A 15,434-nucleotide genomic window follows, 5' to 3' on the forward strand; every position below is an offset into this window, starting at 1 on the left:
TCTGAAATACGATAGCGATATCTTAGTTGTTACATCTTGTATCTTACTTTGTGTCATTTTTGTCTTACATTCTCCTCTGTTTATGGATATCATTCCATATCTCTATCCTTGAATTCTTTTTTGCATTACTTTTATTTTAATTCCGAGGGCAGAATTTGTTTTAAGGGGGGTAGGATGTAATGACCGTGAATTTTGATACTAGTTAAAATAAATTTTTGGTATTTTAAAATATTTAATTATTATTTTTAAAAGAGTATTTGTATTTTTCTCAATTTCCTATAATTTTTATGATTTAAAACTCTGATTATATATTTATTTAAATGATTTTGATATTTATAAATATATTTTGTACTGTAAAAAATTGTTTTTGGTATAATTTATTGTATTATTTCTATTGTTACATATTATCTGTCGTATTAGTATAACTTGTACGTTTTACATTGTATATAATTATCCCATAATTATTTGATTTTAAATATAAGTAAATATTTTATTATTATTATTTATTCTTGTGTATAATTTATTGTATTATTTCTACTATTACATATTATCTGTCGTATTAGTATAACTTGTACGTTTTACTTTGTATATAATTATCCCATAATTATTTGATTTTAAATATAAGTAAATATTTTATTATTATTATTTATTCTTGTTTGATTATACAATATGGGTATTTTTCGACTGTTTTGTATCAATTGTTGTAATAGCACAACATGTACGTTTTTAATTGTAGATAATTATTATGTAATTAATTTAATTTTTAAGTACTCAAAAGTAATTATTTTAATTATTTCAATACCTAACCCTAACCCTAATATTATATACATATATATATTTATACACCATCTCCCCATATCCACCACCCGCTCGGCCTCACGACCCGCCAGGCCGCCGCTCACCTCAGGCCGCCTCCCCCGCGCCGTTCAACCCCTGTCGGCCGCCGCTCTTTTCCTCCGACGACCCCCACAACGCTGACCTCGCCTCCGCCTGACCGAGCTCCGACGACGTGCCCGCTCGACCTCCGGCCACCTGACCAGCCACCGCACTCAAGCCCGACGCCACCCCAACTCCGATCAAACCCCCTGTCCCCTCCGGCCATCCTCCAGCCACCAGATCCGCCGAGAACCGCCGCCCCACGTCGTCGTTTAGCCGTGTGACCACGCCCATCTCCGCCTCGTAGCCGACTCGTCGTAGGCAAGATCCTTCTTGCTCAGATCTGAATACTATACCTGTTATAATTTATTTGCATAGTTATTTGTGACTTATTTATCTGCGTGGGTTGTTTGATGAATAATATTAGATAAATCATGATAATATGATACATAGCATTTTCAGAATATTTATGATGAGTTAAAAGAATTTATTTTGGCAGCGGAATCACTTTTGGATAATTATATCAATTAAAAAGAATTTATTTGAGAACAGGATCATTTGAGGAAAATTATGATAATTTTAAAAGAAATTATTTTGAAAAAGGAAATTTTTTTAAATTATATAGACTATGTTTATGATTTATAATTCTTAATTTTGATTATCTGATATGTCATGATATTATTTCACACGATTAGTTGCATTGATTGTCCTTATTGTGTTGAGAACCCTTAGTAGTTCATGGCTTAGTGGCCTCGTGCGTCATGAACAGACTTAGTGACACGTGTGAGTGTGTTGATTGAGTTTTGGTGGTGAACCCGAGTTTTAATGAGGATTATGGTTGATTTAGAAAAACGAGAAGAGTTGGGATGGGGAAGTTAATGTTCATGTGATCGGATAAGGCTGTTGATGTATCTTCCAGGCTCGCTCCCGTGGTTGGTGTCGCCACCGGGGTTGGTTTGTAGGGCTAAAGTAAAGTGTGTACATCAGAAGTTCGAACCAGGCAGAAAACTGTTTATGTGTAGTCCTCTAGGCCGCATGTGTAGCGGGATTGGATGCACGTAGGGGATTTGTGAACAGTCAATTATCCGGTGATATGAGCGTTGGCTCTGTGTGAGATGTGACCAGTGACCGGTTATAGAATGGCTAGTTACATGACCTCGTTTCTTAGCTAAGTATGATTTCTTGTAAGATGTAGGCTAGTTGTGTTTTTCTTCGTACATAGTCGGGATTAATATTTATTTATTTATAATTCGAGACATATGGTATATACATGAGGGTTTCCTTTTTTGGATTATTTCGCTCGACGTACTATGTCTCGAGTTGTAGATTTCTAAGTATTAATTTCATCTAGTGTATGAACATGTTACTTGGATGATTATTTTGATCGCTAGCTGTATGATTTCGTTACCCAGTTGATTTATGGATTCTTATGATTATCATGTTTTGTTAGTGGATTGCATGTTGATTTGTTGGATTCTCAGTTGTACGTCCTTTTGTCATTTCTATTATTGTATCGATTTCCGCTTTGGTTTTTGTTTGTTCTATTTTCTTTTGTGGGGTCTTGCCGTGCATCATGCACCTGACGTACACCTATTTTCTCTGGTGTACGTCAGACTTAGGAGAAGAACAGGTTCAGCCAACAGAAGTGCCATGTAGACGGAGCAGAAGAAGGAGTCGAAGCCTATTCTTTGAAGGTTCCAGTTACTTTTGTAGTTCTTTCCATTCCTGCGTGAGCGATGTATATTGTATCTTTCCAATATTCTCTTGTTCAGATTTGTATAAGGGCATGTTTGACCCGTATTTTATGTTGTGGATGATATTCATTTGTGATATGTATTATTTTATTCTGAGTTGTCTATTATATTCTTACTGATTGTGATCGGGGACCTGTGACTTCGCATTGTATTTATTTCCAAACGCGTAGCGTATTAGATTGAGAAGACGGGGTCTAGCACTTATCTCTTCTCAGTCTAATATGTCGCGGGCTTGTTCACGTTCCAATTCCCCGGTATTTTGGGAAGCGGGGCGTGACACCGATGATATGAGCATTGACTCTGCGTGAGATGTGGACCAGTGACCTGTTATAGGATGGCTAGTTACATGTCCTCGTTTCTTGGCTAAGTATGAATTCTTGTGAGATGTAGGCTAGTTGTATTTCTTTTCATACATAGATAGATATTAATATTTAATTATCTACAATTTGAGATATATGGTATATATATAAGGGTTTCCATGTTTGAATTATTTTGCTCGATGTACTATGTCTCTTGTTGTAGATTTTTAAGTATTAATTCTATCTAGTTGTATGACCTTATTACTTGGATGATTATTCTAAACGCTAGTTGCATGATCTTGTTACTTGGTAGATTTTCTTGGATTCTTCTGATTATTATATTCTAGTGATAGATTGTATTTAGATTATTAGTATTCCAGTAGCACGCTTCTATTATTATTATTACCGTTTCTACCTTGGTCGTTCGATCATTTCTATTTCTCTCTGTAGGGTCTTGTCGTGTGCCATGGGTCACGAACTGCCTTATTTTGGCTCAATTGGGTGCATTTGGACTCACTTATTCATGGTTGGGTCTATGAAGATCCTAGGGTTTTCTAGAGTTTTCTTGGATAATAAAGGTATGATAAATATCTTGTATCTAGAAGCTTCTAGGAAGTCGCATTAAAATATCTAAGGACCCTTGTAAAAGCTTCTAGAAAGTCCCATGTAAATATCTAAGGAGATATTTTAGGAGAAGAGTCTAGAGACTCAATCTTAACCATTGATTGTAAGAACAATCTAGAAGGCTAATCATAGCCATCCATTGTAAGCTAGCCTTGCCTATAAATAAGGGCTAACGCATTTTATTTGTATCAAGCAAGAGTTGCTAAACAATAAAGTAATAAGAGCTTCAACTTCCACTCTTGAGTGTTCTCTTCCCTTCTCTTGAGTGAGTGTTTGAGGGATTAGGCTGACTTAGCCATTCTAGTGAGGGAAAGAGTGACTAAGTGCCGCACGGGATCGAGCGAGCCCATGACATTGGGTATCAGAGACAAGGTTCGGAAGTGATAATGTCGAGCTCCGACCTTCGTTCTGAAGTACTTGGTGCAGTGGATCCGAAGGATATTCTAAGGTAACGTAAGGATAAATCTCACGACATCATGACGACGTTGGAGGACGGTTGGCTAAGGTGGATAAGATGGAGGCTTTCGACGAGCGCATCGAGAAGCTGGAGTCTGCAGGAGACGAACTTCAGGAAGAGATGCAGTCAGCCTTGAATTCTGTCGTCGACATGCTACAGCAAGGGATCACATCCGTACGTGAGGAGTGTGCATTCTTACGGAGCAAAGGAGAAATGTTCCTAAAGGAGATGGCTGAATTTAAAGAAAAGTTTAGCCAATATGATGGTATCTTGGCAACTCGAGGTATAATTTCACAACCTTTCATGGCTAAAAATACTCCTAAAACAAAGCCGTATAAAGGAGTTAGGGGTGCCCGGGAGATTGATAACTTCCTATGGAACATGGAAGTATATTTCAATGCTGTCGAATATAGGGATGATGCAGCCAAGCTCCAAGCAATACCTCTCTATCTCGAGGACATCTATACATTGTGGTGGTGTAGACGATGCGAGGATATGAAAAAGGGTACGTGCTCTATCACTACTTGGGAAGAATTCAAGGCAGATCTGAAGCAGCAATTCTACCCAGAGAATGCTGAGGACGAGGCCTGAGGTAAACTCCGTCGCCTTACTCAAAAAGGTTCAATTCGTGATTACGTGAAAGAATTTTTAGAATTGTTGCTGGAGATCCCGGACATGGACGAGAAGGACTCTCTATTCTCGTTCATGGATGGCCTCGCGGGATGGGCCAAGGTGGAGTTACAAAGGCGTGGCGTCCAGACTCTTGCCCAAGCAATGCAAGTAGCCGAGTCGCTTATCGAGTTCAAGAAGGTGAACAACTCGTCGAAGCTAAAGGATAAGAAGGGTACGCCTAATAAAGGTGAGGGAGAGAAGGATAAGCCATCCAAAGATTTCCCACCTAAGTCAACTTCCGAGAATGGTAAGTCCTATGACAACTCTAAAGGAGGTGCCCGTTCAAAGAAGTTGGCATGCTACTTCTGCAGCGGTCCACATAAGGCTATGGACTATCCCAAGAGGCCCAATCTTGCGGCCCTAGTTTAGAAGGAAGAGGAGATCCAAATCAACTCATATCGTCTCCTTAATACAATCAAGGCAAAAATGGATGCAAGACCTCGGGGGGCGATGTTCATCGAGACAACCATTTCCGGTAAAACCTTCAAGGCCCTTCTAGATACTAGTGCTTCTCATCTCTTGGTTTCTCATGATGTTTCTAGTAGGTTGAATCTTAATATTACCAAGGGAAGGGGTGTCATCAAAGCTGTTAATTCAAGTCCCACTCCCATTGCTAGCTTGGCTCAGAAGGTAGATGTAAGCATCAGAGAATGGTGTGGCCAAGAAGACTTGACGGTCGTGACCATGGATGACTTTGACGTAGTACTTGGCTTGGAATTTTTGGACAAGGTGAAGGTCGTGTTGGTTCCATACACCAACACAATGTGCTTCCTAGAGGGCAAGGCGTGCACAGTTCCGATCAAGAGCGAGAGTATGACTTCTAAAATGCTCTCGACCTTATAAGTGTCCAAGGGCGTCCGTTGGCATGAGCCAACTTTTATTACTATAGTCAAGGTGGAGGAAGAATCACACCAGGGAGAAGACGTGCTCGAGAAAATCCGAAGTGTCTTAGAGGACTACCACGACATCATGCCCGCAAAGATGCCAAGTAAACTCCCACCTAGGAGAGAGGTAGATCACAAGATCGAGCTTGAGTCAGGAGCTCATCCCCCAGCCATGGGACCTTATCGCATGTCACCACATGAGTTGGAGGAACGTCAAAAACAACTGAAGGAGTTGCTGGATGCCGGATACATTCGTCCGTGTAAGGCTCCATATGGTGCCCCTGTATTGTTCCAGAAGAAGCATGATGGGTCATTGCGTCTATGCATCGACTACCGGGTTTTAAACAAGATCACAGTGAAGAACAAGTATCCTATTCCTCTGATTGTGGACTTATTTGATAGATTGGAGTAGGCAAGGTACTTCACTAAGCTTGACTTGCGCTCAGGATACTATCAAGTACGGATTCCTAGAGGAGATGAACCAAAGACAACATGTGTAACCAGGTACGGTTCTTATGAATTCCTGGTTATGCCATATGGTCTCACCAATGCTCTAGCTATATTCTGCACCATGATGAACAAAGTGTTGGAGCCTTTCTTAGACCATTTCGTGGTGGTCTACTTGGACAACATTATGATTTATAGCCAAACCATGGACGAGCATGTGGAACACTTGAGGCAGGTATTCCAGGCGCTTAGAAGTAATGAAGTCTATGTGAAGAGAGAAAAGTGCTCGTTCGCACAGGAGGAGGTGGTCTTCCTAGTCCACATCATTGGAGGAGGCAAAATTCGCATGAATCAAGCTAAGGTGCGAGCCATACTAGAGTAGGAGCCTCCTACCAAGGTGACAGAACTACGATCATTTCTGGGCTTGGTGAACTACTACCGAAGATTCATAAAGAGCTACTCAGCATTGGCGGCTCCAGTGACAGACTCGCTGAAGAAAAATCAGGCATGGGATTGGAGTTCAAAATGCCAGAGGGCATTCGAAGCTTTAAAGAGAGCTGTGACGGAGAAACCAGTTCTCGCTCTTCCCAATTTCAGCAAGCCCTATGAAGTGCACACTGATGCGAGTGACTTCGCAATTGGAGAGGTGTTGATGCAAGAAGGACACCCCATGGCCTACGAGAGTCAAAAGTTAATTGACACCGAGAGGCGGTCCACTGTTCAAGAGAAGGAGATGACGGTCGTGGTCCACTGTCTTAGAGTTTGGAGGCATTACCTGTTGGCCTTCTTGTTTTAATGATGATTTACAAACAATTTACTACTAATGTTGTTTGTCTAGTGTTTGTGTATTCCTATGTATTGTAGACAAACAACGTAGTTAGAGGATGGATGGAATAGCGCTTCAACGACGATATCAAATGGAGGTTGGTGGAATTGTGGAGTGAAGCAATATACAATTCAAGTTAATGATCAAGTTCAAGCTTCATCCGCATGTGTACCAAGTTGAGCTACAATGAAGATCAAGATCAAGCTTGGGTAATCTAGTTTAGATTTTATATTATGTGTGTTAGTACTTTAAGCTCAATCATATACACACATACACGTTTTGGTTTTTGTATATATATAGTTATATATATACATATATGTTTTGGTTTGATAGTTTTCAAGTTTTACTATGAAACAAATGAATAGAATTGGAAAATACTATTTTGTTTCATGTTTATATGCCTATATATGATTTCACCTTTAACAATCTTATATTTAATGAAATCATATTTAGTGTTTTGAATATATTGCATAGAATATGCAATTTTATGAAAATATTGTATTTCTAGGTTATAGACTTCATAACAACATATTATATCTTTTATCAAGTCTATACAATCATTTCATAAGGTTTCAAAATGTTGTTTAAGTCAAAATATCAAAATATCAATTTTCAGGTTTTCATGTTTTTAAACATATTTGAAAAATGATGATATTTTTTATTTGGGAAGTCATTTTTCGAAACCAGTCATTGTAGCATGTTTATTATCATGTCTACAATCATTCCCCAAAGTTTTACATTTTTTGGAATTTATTTGATATTTTTAAACAGCGTTTTAAAATCAGCAAATCAGGTTTTAAAGTGTGTCAGATTTCGGTCGACCGTACCGGTCGACCGAACCTGAGTTCATATGTTCACTGGGCGACAGAGAGTCTGTCGGTCGACCGGTCCGGTCGACAACTCCATCGGTCGACCGCACCGGTCGACCGACGATGGTCCAGAACGTTTTCTTCGTGTTTTTGCTCTCATCGGTCGACCAACGGAATTTTCGGTCGACTGACAATAGATCCGTTGGACTTCTAACGGCTATTTTCTGAGCTGTTTGCTGGGGCTGTTTTTGTCTTTTTGGCTGGGGTTTTGCTGAAGTTTTGAGAGGGTATAAATACCCCATTGCCTTCAGCTCTCCACCTAACTATGGAAAAGTTTTAAAAAAGTTTAAGAAAGTTTTAACAAGGGTTTGCATTCATAATATATTAGGGTTGTGAGAGTTGTAACATTGAGTGTGGGCTTTTATTGTGTTCTCATCCATATTAGAGAACAATTTATATTTGTTACATTGTGAGATTGTTAGGTTTTCGGTGAGCTAGAAACCGAGTGTGTAGTGAGGTTTTCGGTGAGCTAGAAACCGAGTGTGAGGAGTGACGTTGATCGGTGAGCGTTGAAAACCGATACTGTGAGGTGTAAACGTTATTCGGATGAACGTAAAAAACCCGGTTGATAGTGGATTTCTCCCCGGGAGTGGGGAGCGGAGACGTAGGACGGAAGGTCCGAACTCCGTGATCATATTGCTTATTTGAGTGTGCTTTGGCGTTCATTCATATTTATGTTCATATCTTATATCGCCATTGTCATTAACTCATTATCTATATCATCCACTATCTTGTTTAGATTATTTACCCCTTGTGTTAGTTTATATATACTTGCATATATTTCACTATATGCCTCTTTGCTAGGATATATCATATTGTATATTGCTTATCCTAGTTCATATATATTGTTGCATTTCATACTTGCTAGGATTACTTATTAATTAATTTTAATTGGCATAAAATCGGATTAGATTAGCATAAGACCCTAATCACCCCCCCTCTAGGGTCTAACATTACCTACTTGGGTCCAAATTCGTAGTAAAGATAGACAATGTGGCCACCAGCTATTTCCAGACTCAGAAGAAGTTGTCTCCTAAGCAGGCACGATGGCAGGATTTCTTGGCAGAGTTTGACTATGTGCTCGAGTACAAACTGGGAAAAATCAACTTAGTGGCAGATGCGTTAAGCCGGAAGACGGAACTTGCTGCTATGATAAGTCATCCTCGGAGCACCTTACTTGATCGTATTAAGGAAGGTTTGTATCATGATTCTACAGACAAGAACATGGTGGACTACGCAAAATAAGGCAAAACTCGAAGGTTCTGGCTAGAAGGAGACCTTCTTTATACCAAAGGGAGACGGGTGTACGTGCCATTGTTCGGGAATCTAAGGTGAGAGATCCTTAAAGAATGTAATGACTCTCAATGGGTGGGACATCCAGGTGTGCTCAAAACTCTAGCTCTTGTAGAAGAGATGTATTATTGGCCTCGCATAAGGGATTATGTTGAGGCCTACATGAAGAACTTGTCTTGTGTGCCAACAAGACAAGACAGAGCAGAGAACGTCGGCCGAACTGTTAGAACCATTACCTATTCTAGAGCGACCTTAGGAAAGCATTTCCATGTACTTCATCATGGGTGTACCCAAGTCAGATGGATGCAACATTCTTATGGTGGTGGTTGACCGGTTCTCTAAATACGACATTTTCATTCCAGCCCTAGCCTAGTGTCCAGCTGAGGTAGCGGCACCACTATTTCTGAAGCACGTGGTGAAGTATTACAGGCTGCCAAAGTCCATCGTAAGCGATTGGGATGGTCGCTTCACAGGAAGGTTCTGGACAGAACTCTTCAAACTCATAGGGTCAGATCTAAACTTCTCCACTGCTTCCACCCTCAGACAGATGGCCAGACGGAGCGGGTAAAAGCCTTGTTGGGGGTATACTTGAGACACTATGTGAGTGCCAACCAGCAGGATTGGGCAAAGCTACTGGACATAGCCCAATTCTCCTACAATTTGCAAAGGAGTGAGTCTACCGGGAGGAGCCCATTCGAGATCATCACAGGTTAGCAACCGCTCACTCCAAATGCTATTGCTATAGGTTATAAGGGAAATAGCCTAGCCGCTTACCGATTTGCTAAGGGGTGGCAAGATCAGAACGAATTAGCACGCTCGTGCTTGAACAAGGCGGCAAAGAAGGTGAAGAAATGGGCCGACAAGAAGTGAAGGCATATGGAGTATCAAGTTGGAGACTTAGTCCTTGTCAAGCTTTCTACATTGGATCGACATAAAGGGCTACACAAGAGCTTGATACGCAAGTATGAGGGCCTATTTCCAATCAAGCAGAGAGTGAGGAACATAGCTTACAAGGTAAAGCTTCACCCAACCATGAACTATCATCTGATCTTCCATGTGAGCATGTTAAAGTCATATCATCAAGATACGGAAGATCCAGATAGAGGAAAGTCTAGTCGAGCGCCAACAGGGATTCGTATGGAGTTCGACAAGGAGGCCAAAGAAATTCTTGTAGATAGGACGGTTCATGAAGCTAATAACCACCCAAGGTTAGAGTACTTTGTGAAGTGGAAAGGCTTACCTGACAGTGAGAATAGTTGGGAACCTGCGCGATCCTTGTGGCAGTTTGAAGACTTGATTGAGAAGTTTCGCCAAGAGAAGACTAAGCGATAAGGGCATCGCTTGGATAAGTGGGGGAGTTTTGGCTCAATTGGGTGCATTTGGACTCATTTATTCATGGTTGGGTCCATGAAGATCCTAGGGTTTTCTAGAGTTTTCTTGGATAATAAAGGTATGATAAATATCTTGTATCTAGAAGCTTCTAGGAAGTCTCATTAAAATATCTAAGGACCCTTGTAAAAGCTTCTAGAAAGTCCCATGTAAATATCTAGGAAGATATTTAAGGAGAAGAGTCTAGAGACTCAATCTTAACCATTGATTGTAACCATGTAAATATCTAGGAAGATATTTAAGGAGAAGAGTCTAGAGACTCAATCTTAACCATTGATTGTAAAAACAATCTAGAAGGCTAATCATTGTAATCCATTGTAAGCTAGCCTTGCCTATAAATAGGGGCTAAGGCATTTCATTTGTATCAAGCAAGAGTTGCTGAGCAATAAAGCAATAAGAGCTTTCACTTCCACTCTTGAGTGTTCTCTTCCCTTCTCTTGAGTTAGTGTTTGAGGGATTAGGCTGACTTAGCCATTCTAGTGAGGGAAAGACTGACTAAGTACCGCACGGGATCGAGCGAGGTTCGTGGTGAAAGAATCAGCCCGTGACATTTGGTATCAGAAAGAACAGGTCCAGCTTGAAGATGTGCCAGAGCCAGGATATTCTCAGCAAGAGTGCCTTACAGATCGAGTTGAAGAATAGGCCGAATTTCGGTTAGCTCTTCTTAGTTGATGGTCTTAGTTTACTTTTGTAGTATTTTCTTTCTTTTCCGTTGAACGATGTATTTTATATTTCTTTAGTTTTTAGTTATTCAATTTTGTATAAGGACATGTTGACCCGAATATTATGTCTTGGATGATATTCACTTTTCTGGGTTATTATTATATTCTTGCTAACTGTGATCAGGAACCTGTGTATTTGTATTTATGTCTTGATGCTTAGCGTATTAGGTTAAGGAGAAATGTTTATTTATTTATTCTCCATAATCTAATACGTCGCGGGCTTGTTCACGTTCTGATTCCTTGGTATTTTGGGAAGCGGGGCGTGACAAGTTTTTTTGGTGGCCTATGCAGGTCACAGTCTCGAGTTCCTACCAGTGAAAATATAATGAACAATTTAGTCACATATCATGATTTCTTTCGTGAGACTATTTTTGGGCCCTTATCCTATTTTCTTGATTTAGTTTCATCCCTACCTTATCACATTTTGACTCCGGAACTTCTTACTATTTCTTGTCTCGTCGCTTCACGACTACACGCTCTCTTCCCGTGACTCCGCTTTCCTTATATCGGTCGTTATTATATGTGTTATTATTTTTACAACTACGTTTTCTTTGATTTGACTTATATATCGTTGATTGTATTAATTTTTGTATAATTTATTACATTATTTTATGTATCACATAAAAGGTTATATTGTATGTTTTTCAAAAAAAATATTAATACTTATATATTTTCAATTGTTCAAATCATATCATTAAGTGTTTTGTATTGATCTAGACTCCACATATACATTACATAGCATATCTGATATTCAGATTATTTTCTTGTATTTAAAATATACTTTTGCATATCTAAATTATGTATGTGTGCGTTTTCTGTCATACTATCTATCATTTACTTATGTTCTAAATTATTTTATAGTGTTCGTGTTTCGTGATATACTTTAATAAGTTCATGATTTTAATATTCTACATATGCACTATATTCTTATCCTTTACATTTTCAGTATATAGTTTTTTATCAGTCAGTTTTGTCTTGTTAGATTATTTTAGTATGTTCACATTAGTTTCATTATTTCTAAGAGCCATGTATTTGTATTTTGATATTCAAGCATTTATTCATATTGTTAGGTTTGGAGTTGAGTTATTAATTATCTACGTTTTATTATATTATCTCGTATCATTAATTATTATCCTTTTATAATCAATATAAAGATTATTCTAAATAGAATTTGTGGGCATGTATAGTATTTATTCATGGGTTGTTTATTGTGTCATTGTTGTTGTTCATTCTCTATTTATTATTTTCGTTTACTTGTGTTGCGTTTTACTTTTCATTCTTTTATACTTATTATCCTCTTTTTCATTATAGTGTATTCACGTATATTATTATATTTACGATGTATATTTTTATTGATTTATAGTCATTCATCCTTTGTAGTATCAAGTTTGTTCAATCATGTTCTGTTCATGTATTATCAGTGTTTATATTAGTATGTTCATCAATCATTCATGGTATGTTTATCTAAAATATATCAGTGTTTTTATTATACGAAATTATGCTCTTCTTATGTTTTCATTTGCTTATATATCTATTTTACCTTCCATAGTTTTTGTTTTATATACTATACGTCTTTATCTAGTAGTATGTTTGTGATTGTCTGTATTATTAGTAAACATTTATGATTCAGTGTATTCTATGATTTTTATATATGTTAATTTATTTTGAGTTTTATACTGTCAATTTGTTCGTTACTTATTTGAATGCGTTGAGTCTTTTAATTATGCTTTTCATTATCAGATTTGTATTTTTCATTATTTTAACTTGTATTGTTTTAAATCATGTTACTCTTCTATCTCGTTTCTCTTATTTTTGTATTTTTTGTAGATCATATTATATCAATATCTTTTTATTCTTATGATTTTCTTTGAATAGGTGTTGTTATTTTTCAGTGTGAGTGTGTGATGTTATAGCTTTGTAGTTTGTGTATTGGGTTATTAAATATTGTTACAATATGTGTGTTTGTTTAGCTTAGATTTTTGTGTTTTTCCATATTATATTTTGGTTACGTATTTAGTCGTAATATTTGTATAGTTAGTGCATTTTATATTTTATGCAGTGTATTCTTGCTCATGTTTTTTCACATTTCAATTTGTGTATTGCTATACTTATTGTGATTTAGTATTTATTATGTATTTGTTATAATTTTTGTTGTGATCATGTTATAATATAGTTGTTTTTATTTTGTGTTACATTTGTTTTATTAATTCTACGTAGTATACATATTCATGTTATAATATAGTTGTTTTTATTTTGTGTTACATTTGTTTTATTAATTCTACGTAGTATACATATTATTTATAAATGTTTGCTGCGTACGTTACCACATAATTTTGGTTACATTTTACTTTTCATGTATGTGTTTTGTTATCATTGTTGTTTGGTTATTTATCAAGTTATATGTTTTCTTGTATATGTTCTATGTTGTCTTTAATTTTATTAATTTCTTAGTTTATTTGTGTTAATTAGGTTATATTGTTTATTAGTTAACATAGTTATTTTTTTTTTACATTTCATCAGTTGTTTTATAGTTTATTTTAGGATGTAAAATGAGTGTTATAAGTTTATACAGCTTAGATGTAGGTTTTACACATTGTAGATATTTTGTTGTGTTTATTAGTTGTTTTCTTTTGTTAGGTCGTGTATATTTTAATTTAATAATGTATTTTATTATCTATTCATTAATTGTTTTACTTACTGTATTTATTAATTTTTCATATATACAAGTTTCTGTATTACTGTTTTAGTTAACTATTATGTCCATATTTGATTATTATTTTAGAAATTATTAGATGGCAGTTCATATGTTGTATTATGTTTATTCTTTATGTATATTGGATTTATAGTTTTTGTATCATATTTGGTTAATCTAATGAGTATAATGATATAATGGTTATTGATATATTTTGATATTGTGTTCATTGTGTAAATGTTATGAATACATAATTACATAATTGTTGCATATGTTTTTATGTCTTTTATTTACGTCCATTATTGATATGCTTTTACTTCCTATTATCAGCTATTATATGTATTATTTTTGCATTACAGATTACTATATGATATCGTGCATATCTTGGGTTTAATTCCGAGGAAGGAATTTGTTTTAAGGGGTGTAGAATATAATGATCGTGAATTGTCGATACTAGTTAAAATAATTTTTTAGTATTTTAAAATATTTAATTATTTTTTAAAAGAGTATTTGTATTTCTCGATTTTCTAGAATTTTTGAAGATTTAAAAGTCTAAATTTTATATTTATTTAAATGATTTTGATATTTATAAATTAACTTAGTGCAGTAAAAATTTCTTGAATTAATCCGTTAGGTTATCGATACTATTACGTATCATTTTAAATAATACGTTGTATTATTGTTACTATTACATATTATTTTGTATAATATGTTGTATTATTAATTACGTATTATTTGTATAATTTGTTGTATTATTTTTACTATTGCATATTATCTGTTGTATTAGTATAACTGGTATGTTTTATTGTATAGATAATTTTTCCATAATTATTTCATTTAAAATGTAAGTAAATATATTTTTTATTAATTATTCTCTTTTAATTGTACAATTTGTTGTATTACCCCCAGCAGCACCCCCACTCGCCCCATACCACAGCAGCCACCCTCCTCATCCTCTTCTTCTCTCACTCTTCCTCCTCCGATGAACCTAGCCGCGAGTCAAATTACGTGTAGTCCTACTAGATGCACGTAGAGGATTTGTTAACAGTCATTTATCCTATGATATGAGCGTTGACTTTGTGTGAGATGTGGACCAGTGACCTGTTATAGGATTCATAGTTACATGTGTTAGACCCTAGAGGGGGTGATTAGGGTCTTATGCTAATCTAATCCGATTTAAATGCCAATTAAAAATAATTAATATGTTATCCTAGCAAGTATGAAATACAACAATATTTGTAAGCTAGGATAAGCAATGTAAACAATAAGATATATCCTATATGATGAAATATATATATATGCAAGGATATATAAACTGACACAAGGGTAAACAATATGAACTAGATAGTGGATGATATAGATAATGAGCTAATGACAATGGCGATATAAGATATGAACATAAATATGAATGAACGCCAAAGCACACTCAAACAAGCAATATGATCACGGAGTTCGGACCTTCCGTCGTACGTCTCCGCTCCCCACTCCCGGGGAGAAATCCACTAACACAATCCGGTTTGGAAGCCGGAACTTCTTCTACACACTCGGTTTTCTAGCTAACCGAAAACTCTACAACTCACACTCTTGCAATCACACTCTACACCCACTAAGTGTTGGACCTAGCCGTGTC

Source organism: Asparagus officinalis, chromosome 4, assembly GCF_001876935.1.
Source record: "Asparagus officinalis chromosome 4, Aspof.V1, whole genome shotgun sequence".
NCBI classification, from domain to species: Eukaryota; Viridiplantae; Streptophyta; class Magnoliopsida; order Asparagales; family Asparagaceae; genus Asparagus; species Asparagus officinalis.